At 46.9% G+C, this 12157-nt stretch overlaps 2 protein-coding genes across 20 annotated transcripts in view; one reads left to right on the forward strand and one right to left on the reverse strand.

The window, feature by feature from the left end:
- Positions 1-10428, reverse strand: part of R3HDM1 (R3H domain containing 1) — a 90319-nt gene extending 79891 nt beyond the window's left edge. For 15 of the 17 annotated variants that reach the window (XM_054070744.1, XM_054070751.1, XM_054070748.1 and 12 more), the window contains exon 1: positions 10305-10428. The gene's annotated coding sequence lies outside the window, so the exon portion shown is untranslated. Of the gene's footprint in view, positions 1-6841; positions 6992-7102; positions 7206-10304 lie in introns of those variants that run through there. The other 2 variants (XM_054070741.1, XM_054070742.1) reach the window with 2 other exon arrangements.
- A 2-nt stretch (positions 10429-10430) lies between these two features.
- ZRANB3 (zinc finger RANBP2-type containing 3) overlaps positions 10431-12157 on the forward strand; it is a 49781-nt gene continuing 48054 nt past the window's right edge. Inside the window, exon 1 of one of the 3 annotated variants that reach the window (XM_054070758.1) lies at positions 10431-10543. The gene's annotated coding sequence lies outside the window, so the exon portion shown is untranslated. Of the gene's footprint in view, positions 10544-10713; positions 10856-12157 lie in introns of those variants that run through there. The other 2 variants (XM_054070761.1, XM_054070760.1) reach the window with 2 other exon arrangements.

Raw genomic sequence — 12157 nt, forward strand, 5'->3', positions numbered from 1 at the left:
TAATACCAGAGTATTTGAATAACCTGAATTTAGTGGGAAGCAACTGAAAATTTTTTTTCATCCACCTTTACTTCCAATTAGCCTGGTAAGAAGCCTTCTTAAGACTTAGCGAGATTTTCCTTCAAGTTAAAAGAAACCAGAAAAAAGTCTACTTGATCGTGCTTATTTTCAAAAATTTCAAAAAATACTTTAAAATCTGTTTTATGTCCCCCAACATTTTCTATGGAAGTCTATCTCATACCACCAAACTCATGAGAGAATCCATCTTCCTTATAGCAGTCATGCCTATATTTAACCTATACAGAGTACCCTGGCATGCTCAATTCATAGCTTAAAAGTTTTAGAATCTGCCACTATAACCATATACCTGCAGTATACGCAGACATGAATAAAAACTGGACAAAGAAAACAGCTACTTACACTGCAAATGTAAGAGTCCCAAGGTTAATAAACTACGCACAGTATTACAGCTGGACGCCGGTTAACTTCATGCACTAAGATTTCCTCACTTGTCATATCAAAAGCCGGTCTGCTGCCCAGACATGTACCGTGGGCAGATATGACACAGAGCTACAGGAGACTCTGCTGCCTCCCTGGAGCAGCATGGGGTGACAAGATATTTAGCTGGATGATTAAGAACTCCATCAGATCACTTTGACCTCTGCCAAGCAACAGGCTTTAGAATTGTCAACACCGATCTAAAACATGCCTGAAATCACACATTGTCTGATCAGAGCTGAAAAATCTTTTCCAAGGTCTCCCGCTCCCAATTATTTGATATTAAAAACAGGCTAGACAGTGTCTTGCTTAAAATATAGGCTAATTTTGTTGCATATTGGAAGACAGGACAAGAAAAATATGTATTGAGAGAATACCTACACATTTACCTTTCTTGATCTTTATGGAACATTGTCATTTTAAGCCTTCACGGACAAAGGAAGCTTAACACACAACTCCAGTTTCTAACATTGTCCAATATTTCAGCAGAAAAGACCAAACAAATGCTTGATTGTATTCTGAGCTGGGACAATTTTCATCACTGTTCTAATATGCAAGTAAGGACCACCGCTCTTTGTGCTTTCCAAATTAAACTTTACAGTGTCAGTAAAGGCAAGGTTAAGCAGCGACTAATGGGCTGTCATGATGCCTAATGATGAACAGCCAACTGTTGGAATATCATGCATGGCAGTAACTGGGTTAGCCCAGTAACCTCATTTATTCTGTTTATACCACTGATTTAAGAATTTGGTCTAAAGATACCATTCAGAGCTCAGAAATCTCAGTCAAAACATTGTATTACTTACTCTTCTGTATTTAAATCATTACTAACTAAACTCAGTCTGGAATCAGGTGCTTTTCCCAGTAAAAAGAATGTCTACACAAATACAGGTGTTCACCTCCAGAAGGCATTATCTGGAAAAAGGCAGGGAAACGGGACCTGTGTAGTGTTACCACACAAAGCATTAGGATGAAAATCATAACTTTCTTATAAATCAACACAATAGTTTGTGTGAAAGATTCATTTCCATTTACTAGACCACAAGCCTATCCAGAAGGCAATAGCATTCCTATGGCAGCCTCCAAGAAGTCTCATAATAGCTTTGCATGCCCTTCTTCCTCCTCCCAATCCATACCACAAGGATGAGACCTCAAAGCAATATTGGTATTGGCTTGTGGTACACCTTTAAACCCTTGGAAGACCAGGGGTTTTTTTCCATGACAATAATGCAAGATGCAATGAAACACAAGCCCAGAATCCTTTTTAGGTATTATTTGCAATGAACATATATAAAGATAATTTGATGTGCTTAAAACAAAAAAGAAACCATAGCACCTAAACTAGGAGACTAACCATTTGTAACCTTCATTGCAAGTAAAAAATCAAAGACTCATTATTATGGTCAATCCCAACAGTAGAACTTCTATCAGCAGATACTACTAGTATCCAATTATCCACAGTCCTCAACACAAGAAAATGAGTCAGTTGCCCTTGGAAAGCTGTTAGGCAAAAGTTCTTGTTCAGTAGTCTGGCTTCCCAAGCTTAAGGATAAGGATGCATCAACTCAAAAAGACAAGCCAAGTTTTATTTTGAGTCACGGCACTGACATTCTATGTAGCTGTGCTACCCAATTAAGTTACTTTAAAGGGAAGACAGGAATTGGCAAGGGTTCAGTTCTTGCTTTAAGTTATGGAAGAGATTCAATAGATTATAAAAGAAAGGGAGGAAAATAACCTTACCCTAACAGCAAATTTTACTCTTTTAAACGCGTACAGAGTATACTGAACCTGAAATGAAGCTCTTCAACCAAAAGACAGAGAGGGATTTACAATGCTTTAAAGGCAATCACCTTTTTATTGTACCTTCTGTTGAAATGTTCCAAACCCCTCTGTAACAACATGGGCAAGAATTCCCCATAAACTGATTTACTAATTCTGCTACTGCATCATTTGGGTGCAAAACCTGAACATTTGATCAAAGTCTAAATTGTAAGAGTCAACAATTTTCCAATGCCTCTAAAAACTCCTACTGTATCTCTACAAGAACACACCAAATTCTTCCGAGCTCACTTAGAACATGAAAACAGATGGAAATCTTGTGGATCCAGTATGCTGGTCAGTGATGCAACTGCTCCCAGTTACTGACCACCAGCAGGAGGTTTTTATGCCCAAAGTTCTGACATCAAAAAAGACTGTAAGGATGCTCCTCAATCTGCTGTTGGCACAAGTACTTGAATTAGTTGAGACTTCACTCACCAGCTACACCGCAAAAGCCTTTTCTAGATTAAGCTGTGCTAAAGAAGTCACTGATCTCACTTCCAGTCACCATTTCCTCCATCTGCCAGTTAAACTGCGAGCCTCCCTACGCACATTTAAATTTCACAGAGTAAGAAACCTCTACATCTTACACAGCTCAAATTGAAATGCTCAGTGAAACTCCTCCCAACAACAGCTTATTTAACAGATCAGAGGAGGTGATAGATGGTATGAACATAAAGCTAAAAATATGACAATATAATGGTCTTCTTCAAAGGCAGATATATGCAAGGGGCACACCTATTTCTATCCTGCCGCACCATAATGTAAAGCAAAATAGTTCAGTTGGACACTAACAGAAAGCTACTACACTTAGTGGCAAACATACTTGGTCGAAACAAACGTGGTAGGTTAACTGCTCCCCAATTATATAAAAGATTTCATCACCAGATCTTTGCTAAGAACTGTCAGCTGAATGAAAGCCAACATCACCATCTACTTTCATGCCTTTTAGAGGTTATTTTTTGACCCAGTAATGCAAGTTGTCTGAAAATGTACTTTCAAAATGAAGGAGCAACTATGCTATGCTATTTAGCCACAGCTTAATGGTATTTAAGATGTCTGTCCTGACAAGCTTCAGCCTTCACACCATTCTGTACACGACTGGACAAAGACCCTTCATAAACGGCAGAACAAACTTGCTAACAAATAAACCTGGAGATGGACACAGAAGGAAGTTGAGAGTGTTAGGATAAAATTCCATTTTTATATATATATATATATATATATATGTATATATATATTTAGTTACAGATTAAAGAATAACAAGAATTGATGTTGGGAAAGAGATAAAAGAACAGAAAATCTTTGCAGCAGATGAATGAAGACAGGTGAGCAATGCAGTCTATGTGTATATACATATATATGATTATGCAGAAACCAGTGGCTGCAGAGAGGTAACGTCCCATTCCTTTCTAGAAATACAACGTAAAGAATAGGAAAGAACACCTTAAATAAGCATCCTACAGCCATGCTCTTCAAATCTACAGTTAGCTTCAGCAGCCTGGATATGAACATACAATAACCAAGCATTATATTCTGGGAAACTTAAGTTCCATATATTGGAGAAGAGTTCATATAATAAAATCATACGTTGACATGAATTAAACTGCAGGAGACTATCTTATTGCACAACAGTAGCAGTGGAGGCTGTTCTGTAATTAAACCTGATGAGCTTTCATAAATCTGCTTTCAGGCATTATTTTCTCTAAAGTACTCCTTGAAAAAGGTATGAAATCAAAATAAGACTACAGGCAGGCTGAAAGTACAATTTTCCCAACAATATTTAATCATAATGTGCTGCTGATTTATGATCTCCTAGAAACAGAACTTTCCAATACTGCTTTCAAAAATCTTTTAACATTGTTATACAGTGCAGGAGTACAATGCCTCAAAAAATTCAAAGGAACACAAAGAAACACATAAAGCCTACTTTAACGAGCTTGCATAGATGCTACCTATCAGGCAGAATAAGCACCACATTAAGGCATTTACACAGATTCTTCTTGCCTAAAGAGTGTGGTGTGAATGACCTTATTATTGAGGTCTTGCACTGCAGAACGACTCATCTTTCCATTACTAAAAGGCTCAATTTGGAATGCAGCGTTTAACAAAAGCCCCATGCTCATTCCTATCTAGCCATCAGTAGGTGGAATGTACACGGGGAAAACCACCACTAAAAGCTTAGGTGGGCCCCCAAACCGCAAGACTTCTGCAGCTCTTCCAGCCCAGAGGTGCCAGGATTACAGAATGCTCCACCACTTCTATGAGGGCTCCTTAGATGTCACACCCATGAATCACTGCATTTTCTATCTATTGCTTAACCCTAATTCTTATTTCATAGATATCAACAGAGTATGCTGGAAAACCTCCACATCTGTACGCTTTAATAATGATTTTATCTGCCATCACTAATCGGGAAACCCGAAGTCATTGCTGGTTTTTATGCAGGTAATAAAAGTTATAGCATAGAGTTCCCTAGCTCACGAAAACTGAACAATGCTGGCAGTATATATTAAAAGGTTTTTAAAAATGGAATGTATGCTACACTGCAGCCAATTCAAAGTTTATATTGCTCCATTAATATTATCTGGCAACCCACTCTTTATGAATATGCAGTCAGAAGTCCCATATTCTCCAAAGAGACCACAAAAAGCAACTGTATCAACTACTAGGAGTACCTTGGAACATTAAAGCTATAATTGTATTTAAGAAGATGCAGCACTACATTTCTTAGGCACATTAACTCTGCGGGCAAGTAACTGTATGCAAGTAACTGTGTGCAAATAGTGATAAAAAAATGCACAAACTGAGGCTACTGGAGCAAGCTGATGGCACCTTTCAACTAAAGAAAACACAGAACCACGGTATTTACATTTCACACCTGACATACTTCAGCTGGAAATAGCAGTTAGTTTGAAGCAGTTTCAGACAGACTTTATGCAAGTGGTATATAGGAAGTAAGACAATGATATTAGGTGAACATATAGAAACACAAGAAGAAATGAAAACCAAATTTTAATACAAGTTAAAGGAAGAAAAAAAGCAGAGAGAGAATTATGCTTGAGACAAGAAAGAGGAAAGTAGTAGAACCCTCCATACACACACAAAATGACAATATAATCAGAGGCCACTGCAACAGGCACAAGTAATTCCCCCTTCCCAAATCTTTAACAAGTAATTTCTGGAAAAACGCTTTTAAATCTAATCCGGTACACTGCACATCCCTTAACATTACTGGTATTTAGTCACTCATCTTTACTCCTCAGGAAAGGAGTTGTTGATCTTGATAGCACTTAACATTTCTGTAAAACAAAAAGTGACTTAGCAATAGGGAGGAATGCACTTGAGTACCATATTTTTTACCTTCCAAGCTTTATAAGATACAAGTCTTTATAATTAGCACTGGGGTTTTTTTATTTTTCAACTGAGGAATACAAGCTATAAATCACACATTTTCTACAATTACTCATACTCTAAGCATCACTGTATTTACTGTAAAGCAAACACTTAATATTAGCCGCCTGGCAATAATATCATCATTTGTAACAAACAAATGGAAGAATGCTGAAGAAAATGTTTCCCTTGACATTTCTTTCTCCTGAAGACCAAATTGTTTCAATGAAACCTCTTGAAAAATAATTGCAGAAGTCGATTTTTGTTGCTTTCACTTCAGCAATAAATACATATTTAATTTAACATTCACAAGAAATACTGCACTGTAAGATTGCTGCAATCACGTCTTCTGCTTAGTACTCAACCAAAAAGCCAGTCTCAAGTAAAACACTCCCTGTACAAGGCAAGACTTGAGAAAATAAGCCCATGAACACTGCAAGCTAGTGCCTTGATGCAAAAAGGCTCTTCTCAAACACTCAAAGAAAAAGAAAAAAAGCGAGCACAAGTTCCTATGTTGCATTCGGCACATAAAATGTCTCTAATTGCAGGATCATGAAAGAGCATGAACATTAAAAAAAAGAAACCACAATGAAAACACCACTTCAAAACATGACACGCTTTCCTAAATTATATTATCTAACTGCACAATAAACAAAGCATCCACCACTATTTTGGGGGGGTTTTCCCATCACTTTCCTAACACAGCTCTCAGAGAGCACACAATCCACCAACGCGCACCTTCTACTACAGCCTTAATCATGAAAACCAGGATCTGTGCAGATCTTTTAGTGTGAAAACCCCGATTTCTTCCTTGACTCAATTAAGAAACAGCTACACCTCACTTCTTTCTCAGAGCGAAACCCTGAAAACTCATTTAAAATTGGTATTAAGAGAGACTGCAAAAACCAGGCTGATACTAAGGGAGAGACTGCAAAAAGCAGGCTGATACTGAGAGACGGACTGCAAAAACCAGGCCGATATTGAGGGAGAGACTGCAAAAAACAGGCTGATAATGAGAGAAACTGCAAAACCCAGGCTGATACCAGGAGAGAGACTGCAAAAACCAGGCTGATATCGAGAGAGAAACTGCAAAAACCAGGCTGTGACACAGTTTGCTCCATATTCTACTTACTTCGGATAACACTAGGTACGTTCACACGCAGAATCGTCCAAGACACGACAGAAAATAAAGCTAATAACCCAGCCTTCTCGCAAGAGGACCCCGGGCAGCAGGAATACGGCATGATCTTCCCCCGGGGGCAGGTCTCAACAGGCCCCCACGCTCCGAGACTCGCGACCCCCCTCCTCCATCCATTCCTCCATCCATCCCTGCCTCCCTTCCTTCCTCTCCCTCCCTCAGCCGCCCTCTCCTTCCCTCCTCCTCGCCCCTCACCGCGGCCGGCGGGCTTCACACACGCGGGGCGCTCAACCCCATCGCCAGCCCCGGCAGCCACCCCAGGTTCCTCCTCCTCCTCCTCCTCCTCCTCCTGCAGCCGCCGCGGCGGGGAAGGTGAAGCCCCGCCCCCTCGCGCCGCCTCGGCCAATCGCCGCTGCGGGGAAGGCGAAGCCCCACCCCCTCGCGCCGCCTCGGCCAATCGCCGCTGAAGGAAAAGCGAAGCCCCGCCCCCTCACACAGCCTCGGCCAATTGCCGCTGGGGAGAAGGCGAAGCCCCGCCCCCAAGGCCAACTGCCGCGCCAATAGCTGGTGATGAGCAGCCCCGGGGGCCAATCAGCGGGCGCGGCGCAAGCACGTCCCCCGGCGGCAAGCACCAATCACAGGGCGCCGCTGCGTTGACGGACAGCCGCGAGCACCTCTAAGAACACCGCCCTGGGGGCGGCGCAGAAGGATGCTCCGCCGGGAACAGCGGCTCCCCCTTTCTCCACCGCGATCCTCCCTGCGCTCCAGCGGGTCGAATGTCGGTTGGGATGCGGTCTGTCCCGAATAACAGCATCCCAACCACCCTGCGTGCCCGCTCCCAGCCCTCCATGCGTGCTCAAAGAGGCAGGGCGGGAGTAGCGTTCCTGGGTTTCACCCTCCAGACCCCTTAGCTGCTCTTTCTGCATCCTCCAGAGCCGTTGGCAACCCTCACTTGACCATACTGCGCCCAAGCAGCTCCATTGCTGCCTGGGATGGGGGTCTATCCCGAGCAGCAACATCCTAACCACACTGAGTGCCCATCAGCTGGCATTTGAGGAGCTGCACAGGGCAGGATAGGAGCTGTGGTCCCTGCTTTCACCCACCAGACCCCTTACCTGCCCTATCAGCCTCTAGAGCCAGTAGCAACCCTACCTTGACTGTACTGCACCCAAGCAGACCCACTGCTGCCTGGGATGTGGTCTATCCCGAGCAACATCACCCTAACCCTGCTAGGTTCCCACTGGCTGGTGCGTGAGCAGTTGCATAGGGCGCGGCAGGAGCTGTGGTCCCTGCTTAGCACCCTCCAGGCTCCTCAGTCGCTCGAGCCAGTGGTGACCCTCTCTAGACTGTAACGTGCCCGAGCCAGTTCACTACCACCTGGGGTGCAGTCTGTCCCAAGCAGCATCACCCTAACACTGCTAGGTTCCTGCCAGCTGGTGTGCAAGCAGCTGTGCAGGGCAGGAGCTGTCGTCCCTGCTTAGGCACCCTCCAGGCTCCTCAGTTGCTCTTGAGCCAGTGGTGACCCTCCCTACACCGTAATGTGCCCAAGCCAGTCCACCACCACCTGGGATGTGGTCTGTCCCAAGCAGCATCACCCTAACCCTGCTGGGTTCCTGCTGGCTGGTATGCAAGGAGCTATGGTGCCTGCTTAGGCACCCTCCAGGCCCCTCAGCCACTGGCAACGCTCCCCTGACTGTACGGCGCCCAAGCAGGTCCACCATTGCCTGGGATTCAGTCTATCCTGAGCAGCATCACCCCAACTCCACTGTGTGCTCACCAGCTGGCATGCGAGGAGAGGCAGGGCAGGATAGGAGCTGTGGTACCTGCTTCACACCCTCCAGGCTTCTTAGTTGCTCTTACGGTCAGCCTCTAAAGCCTGCAGTGACCCTCCCTAGACCATAATACGCTCAAGCAGTTGCACCACTACCTGGGATGCTGCCTGTCCTGAGTAACAGTATCCCAACCCCGCTGGGTGCCGGCCACCAGCCCTCTCAGCAGGTGTGCGAGGAGAGGTAGGGCAGGATAGGAGCTGTGATCCCTGCTTACCACCCTCTGTGCCCCTTCACTACTCTTCACATCAGCCTCTAGAGCTGGCGGCGACCTTCCCTTGACCGTAATGTACTTGAGCAGGTCCATCACCACCCACAATGCAGATTATCCTGAGTACTAGCACCCCAGCCTTGCTGAGTGCCCTCCAGCAGCTCTCCTGGGCAGGCGTGGGAAGAAGTGATGTGGTCCCCACTTCACACCGTCCAGGCCCTTCAGCTGCTCTTTCCACCTACCTCTAGAGCCGGCGGTGACCCTCCCTTGACCATAACGTGCCCAAGCGGGTCCATCACTGCCCGCAATTCAGATTATCCCGAGTACCAGCACCTCAGCCTCGCTGGGTGCCCTCCAGCACTGCTCCCGGACAGGTGTGGGAGGAAGGGATGTGGTGCCCGCTTTGCACCCTCCAGTCTCCTCAGCTGCTCTTTCCACCAACCCCTAGAGCTGATGGTGACCCTCCCTTGACCGTAACGCGCCCGAGCAGGTTCACTGCTGCCTGGGGTGTGGTCCATGGCCAGCAGCATCACCCCAACCCGTGGGTGCCGCCGCCAGCCCTCCCGGGGCAGGGCAGGAGCTGTGCTCCCGGCTTAGGGCGCTCCAGGCCCCTCAGCTGCCCTTCCCTAGCGCCGGCCCTCGATTGTAATGCACCCGAGAGGGTCCAGCGCCGCCCGAGATGCGCTCCATCCCAAGTCCCAGCATCCCAACCCCATCACCCCAGCCCCGACGGAGCCCCCATTTCGCGCCCCTGGCTGCTCTCATGCCGGTGGCACCGGCCCTGTCCTGCCAGCTCCTCGGCCCCGACCCCGCCGCCTTCTCCTCCCCACTTCCCTTCCCTTCTCTTCCCTTCCCGTTTCCCTTCCTTTCCCTTCTCTTCGTTTCCCTTCCCACCTCCCTTCCCTTCTCCCATCTCCCTTCCCACCCCATCTCCCTTCCCACCTCCTTTCCCTTCCCATCCCATCTCCCTTCCCACCCCACCTCCTCTCCCTTCCCTTCCCACCTCCTCTCCCTTCCCTTCCCACCTCCTCTCCCTTCTCAACTCTTCCCCTCCCTTCCCATCTCGCTTCCCACTTCCTTTCCCATCACATCTCTTCCCTTCCCTTCCTTCTTCCCTTCCTATCTCCCTTCCCTTCTCCCTCCCTTCCCCTTCCCTTCTCTCCTCCCTCCCTTCCCCCTCTCCTCTCCCCTTCACGTCTCCCTTTCCTTCTTTCTTCCCTTCCCATCTACCTCCCTTCTCTTCTCCTTTCCCTTCTCCGTTTCCCTCTCTTCCTCTCTCCCCTTCACGTCTCCCTTTCCTTCCTTCTTCCCTTCCCATCTACCTCCTTTCCCTTCTCCCTTCCCGTTTCCCTTCTCCCTTCTCTTCCTTCTTTCTCCCTTCTCCCTCCCTCCGCCCCGTCCCCCTCTCCCCGCGCACCATCCGAGCGAGCCGGGTGCCGGGTGCCGCTGGCTCCGGGCCGGGCCATGCCGCGCTGAGGCTCGCGGGGCGGGGACGGCGGCGGGGGAGGGACTGGGGAGGTCAAAAGCATAAAGAAGCTGCGGACCCCGCGTGCGCGCGCCTTGTGGCCGTTCGCGTCACTTCCGGTCCGCCACCCGGGCGGGCGAAAACGCGGGAAGCGGCGAGGGGGGACCTGCGGCCCGGAGCGGCCCCGCGGGGTCAGCGCGCCCGGGGGCCCTGCCCTGCCCTGCCCTGCCCTGCCCTGCCCTGCCCTGCCCTGCCCTGCCCTGCTCGCTGTCCCTATTCCTTGCCCTACTCCCTTGCGTCCCCCTTTGCCCCCCCATCCCTTGTCCTACTCCATTGCTCCCCCATCCCCTGCCCCGCTTGTCGCCCCCGCCCCAGGCCCCCTTCTTGTCCCGTTGTTCCTTCACCGTTCCAGCTCTCCCGCTTTACCCATCCTCTGCTGGGTGACGAGCAGTGGCCTGGGAGGAGGTGAAGGGAGGGCTGGGAGCAGCAGGGAGGTGGCCCAGGTGGGACTCACTTGCTGTGGAGGAATGGACTTTATAGAATCATAGAATGGTTTGGGTTGGAAGGGGCCTTTACAGATCATCCAGTCCACCTCCCTCACAGCGAGTGGGGACATCTTCAACATGATCAGGTTGCTCAGAGCCCCATCCAAACCTTCCAAGGTGGTTCTTCTTGTTCCTTAGACCATGCTTGGGCCAGAAAGTCTTGCTAGTTCTGCTCGCCTTGGCTGCTGCTGTGTTATCACAGCACGCGCTGGGGTAATTCTGCTGTTGCAGGGTGCTGCTGTGTACAGGGAATTGCATAAGTCCAAAAAAAAAACCCCATTTCTAGGCAGGTATTAAGGTGTCTGTCTTCTTCAATCCCACTGCATGGCCCGTGGAAAACGTGTTTGTGCCACAGAGCCTGGTGTCCTTTGTTCTGTCTGGTTGCTTTCTCTTGCGGCATAGTTTAAATTGCTGTTTTCTAATGACTTGGGTAGTTTTTTAATTATTATTCCACTGGTGTGAAGGTGGTTGATGAATTGATCAGCCAAGGTGCCAGGATTTTCTTAGAACCTTAAATTCCCTATTGCGTTTTATGGAACATATAGTCATGGAACACTTGGGACCGCAAAGCTGAAACTTAGGAAGCAAATGCTTGATGGAAATACTAGTTTGTCTTAGGCATCTGCTACTGCACTGCATTAAAAGGCTGCACTTACTGGCCTGTAAAAATAAATAGTGGGTTTATATTATGTTATCGGCTTGTGTTAAAATTAGTCCTTAAAGACCTCATCAGTCTTGCACCCGACCTTCTGATAAAGAAACTCAACATGCTGGGGCTCAGCGTGTTCCGGATGTTTTATTTTTATTTTATTTTACTGGTACTTATACTGCCCTAACCACCCTCTGGTCGTTAGTTACTTTTCCAGATCATTTATGGATTTGTTGAACTTAATAGAAGTTGGCACAGACTTCTTTGAAATATCGTTTGTGTTGTTGCTCTGGTGTATGAACAGTCTGCTTGCTTGTACAAAGAAAAAAGTTTCAGTCTGTTTTTTCACCTGACAGCTCAGTTTTCTTAAAAGTTTGAGGGACTTTCTCAAAGGTTTTTGTGGAAATTATAATTGCTGTACAAATGTGGCTATAAAAATGTCGCTATAAAACTTAATTGGTTTTAATTTAATTAACTTTGAAAAATAGTGGGAACTGGACTGCATCAAGCAGTTTATAGAGATGTTGTAGATCCTCTTCAAGAAAAAACTACAGTAGACTTGACTCAGCTTAACAAAAGGCACGTTGAGTCCCACCAAACGGACTAATTTA

The sequence above is a fragment of the Cuculus canorus genome, chromosome 6 (genome assembly GCF_017976375.1).
Source record: "Cuculus canorus isolate bCucCan1 chromosome 6, bCucCan1.pri, whole genome shotgun sequence".
NCBI lineage: Eukaryota > Metazoa > Chordata > Aves > Cuculiformes > Cuculidae > Cuculus > Cuculus canorus.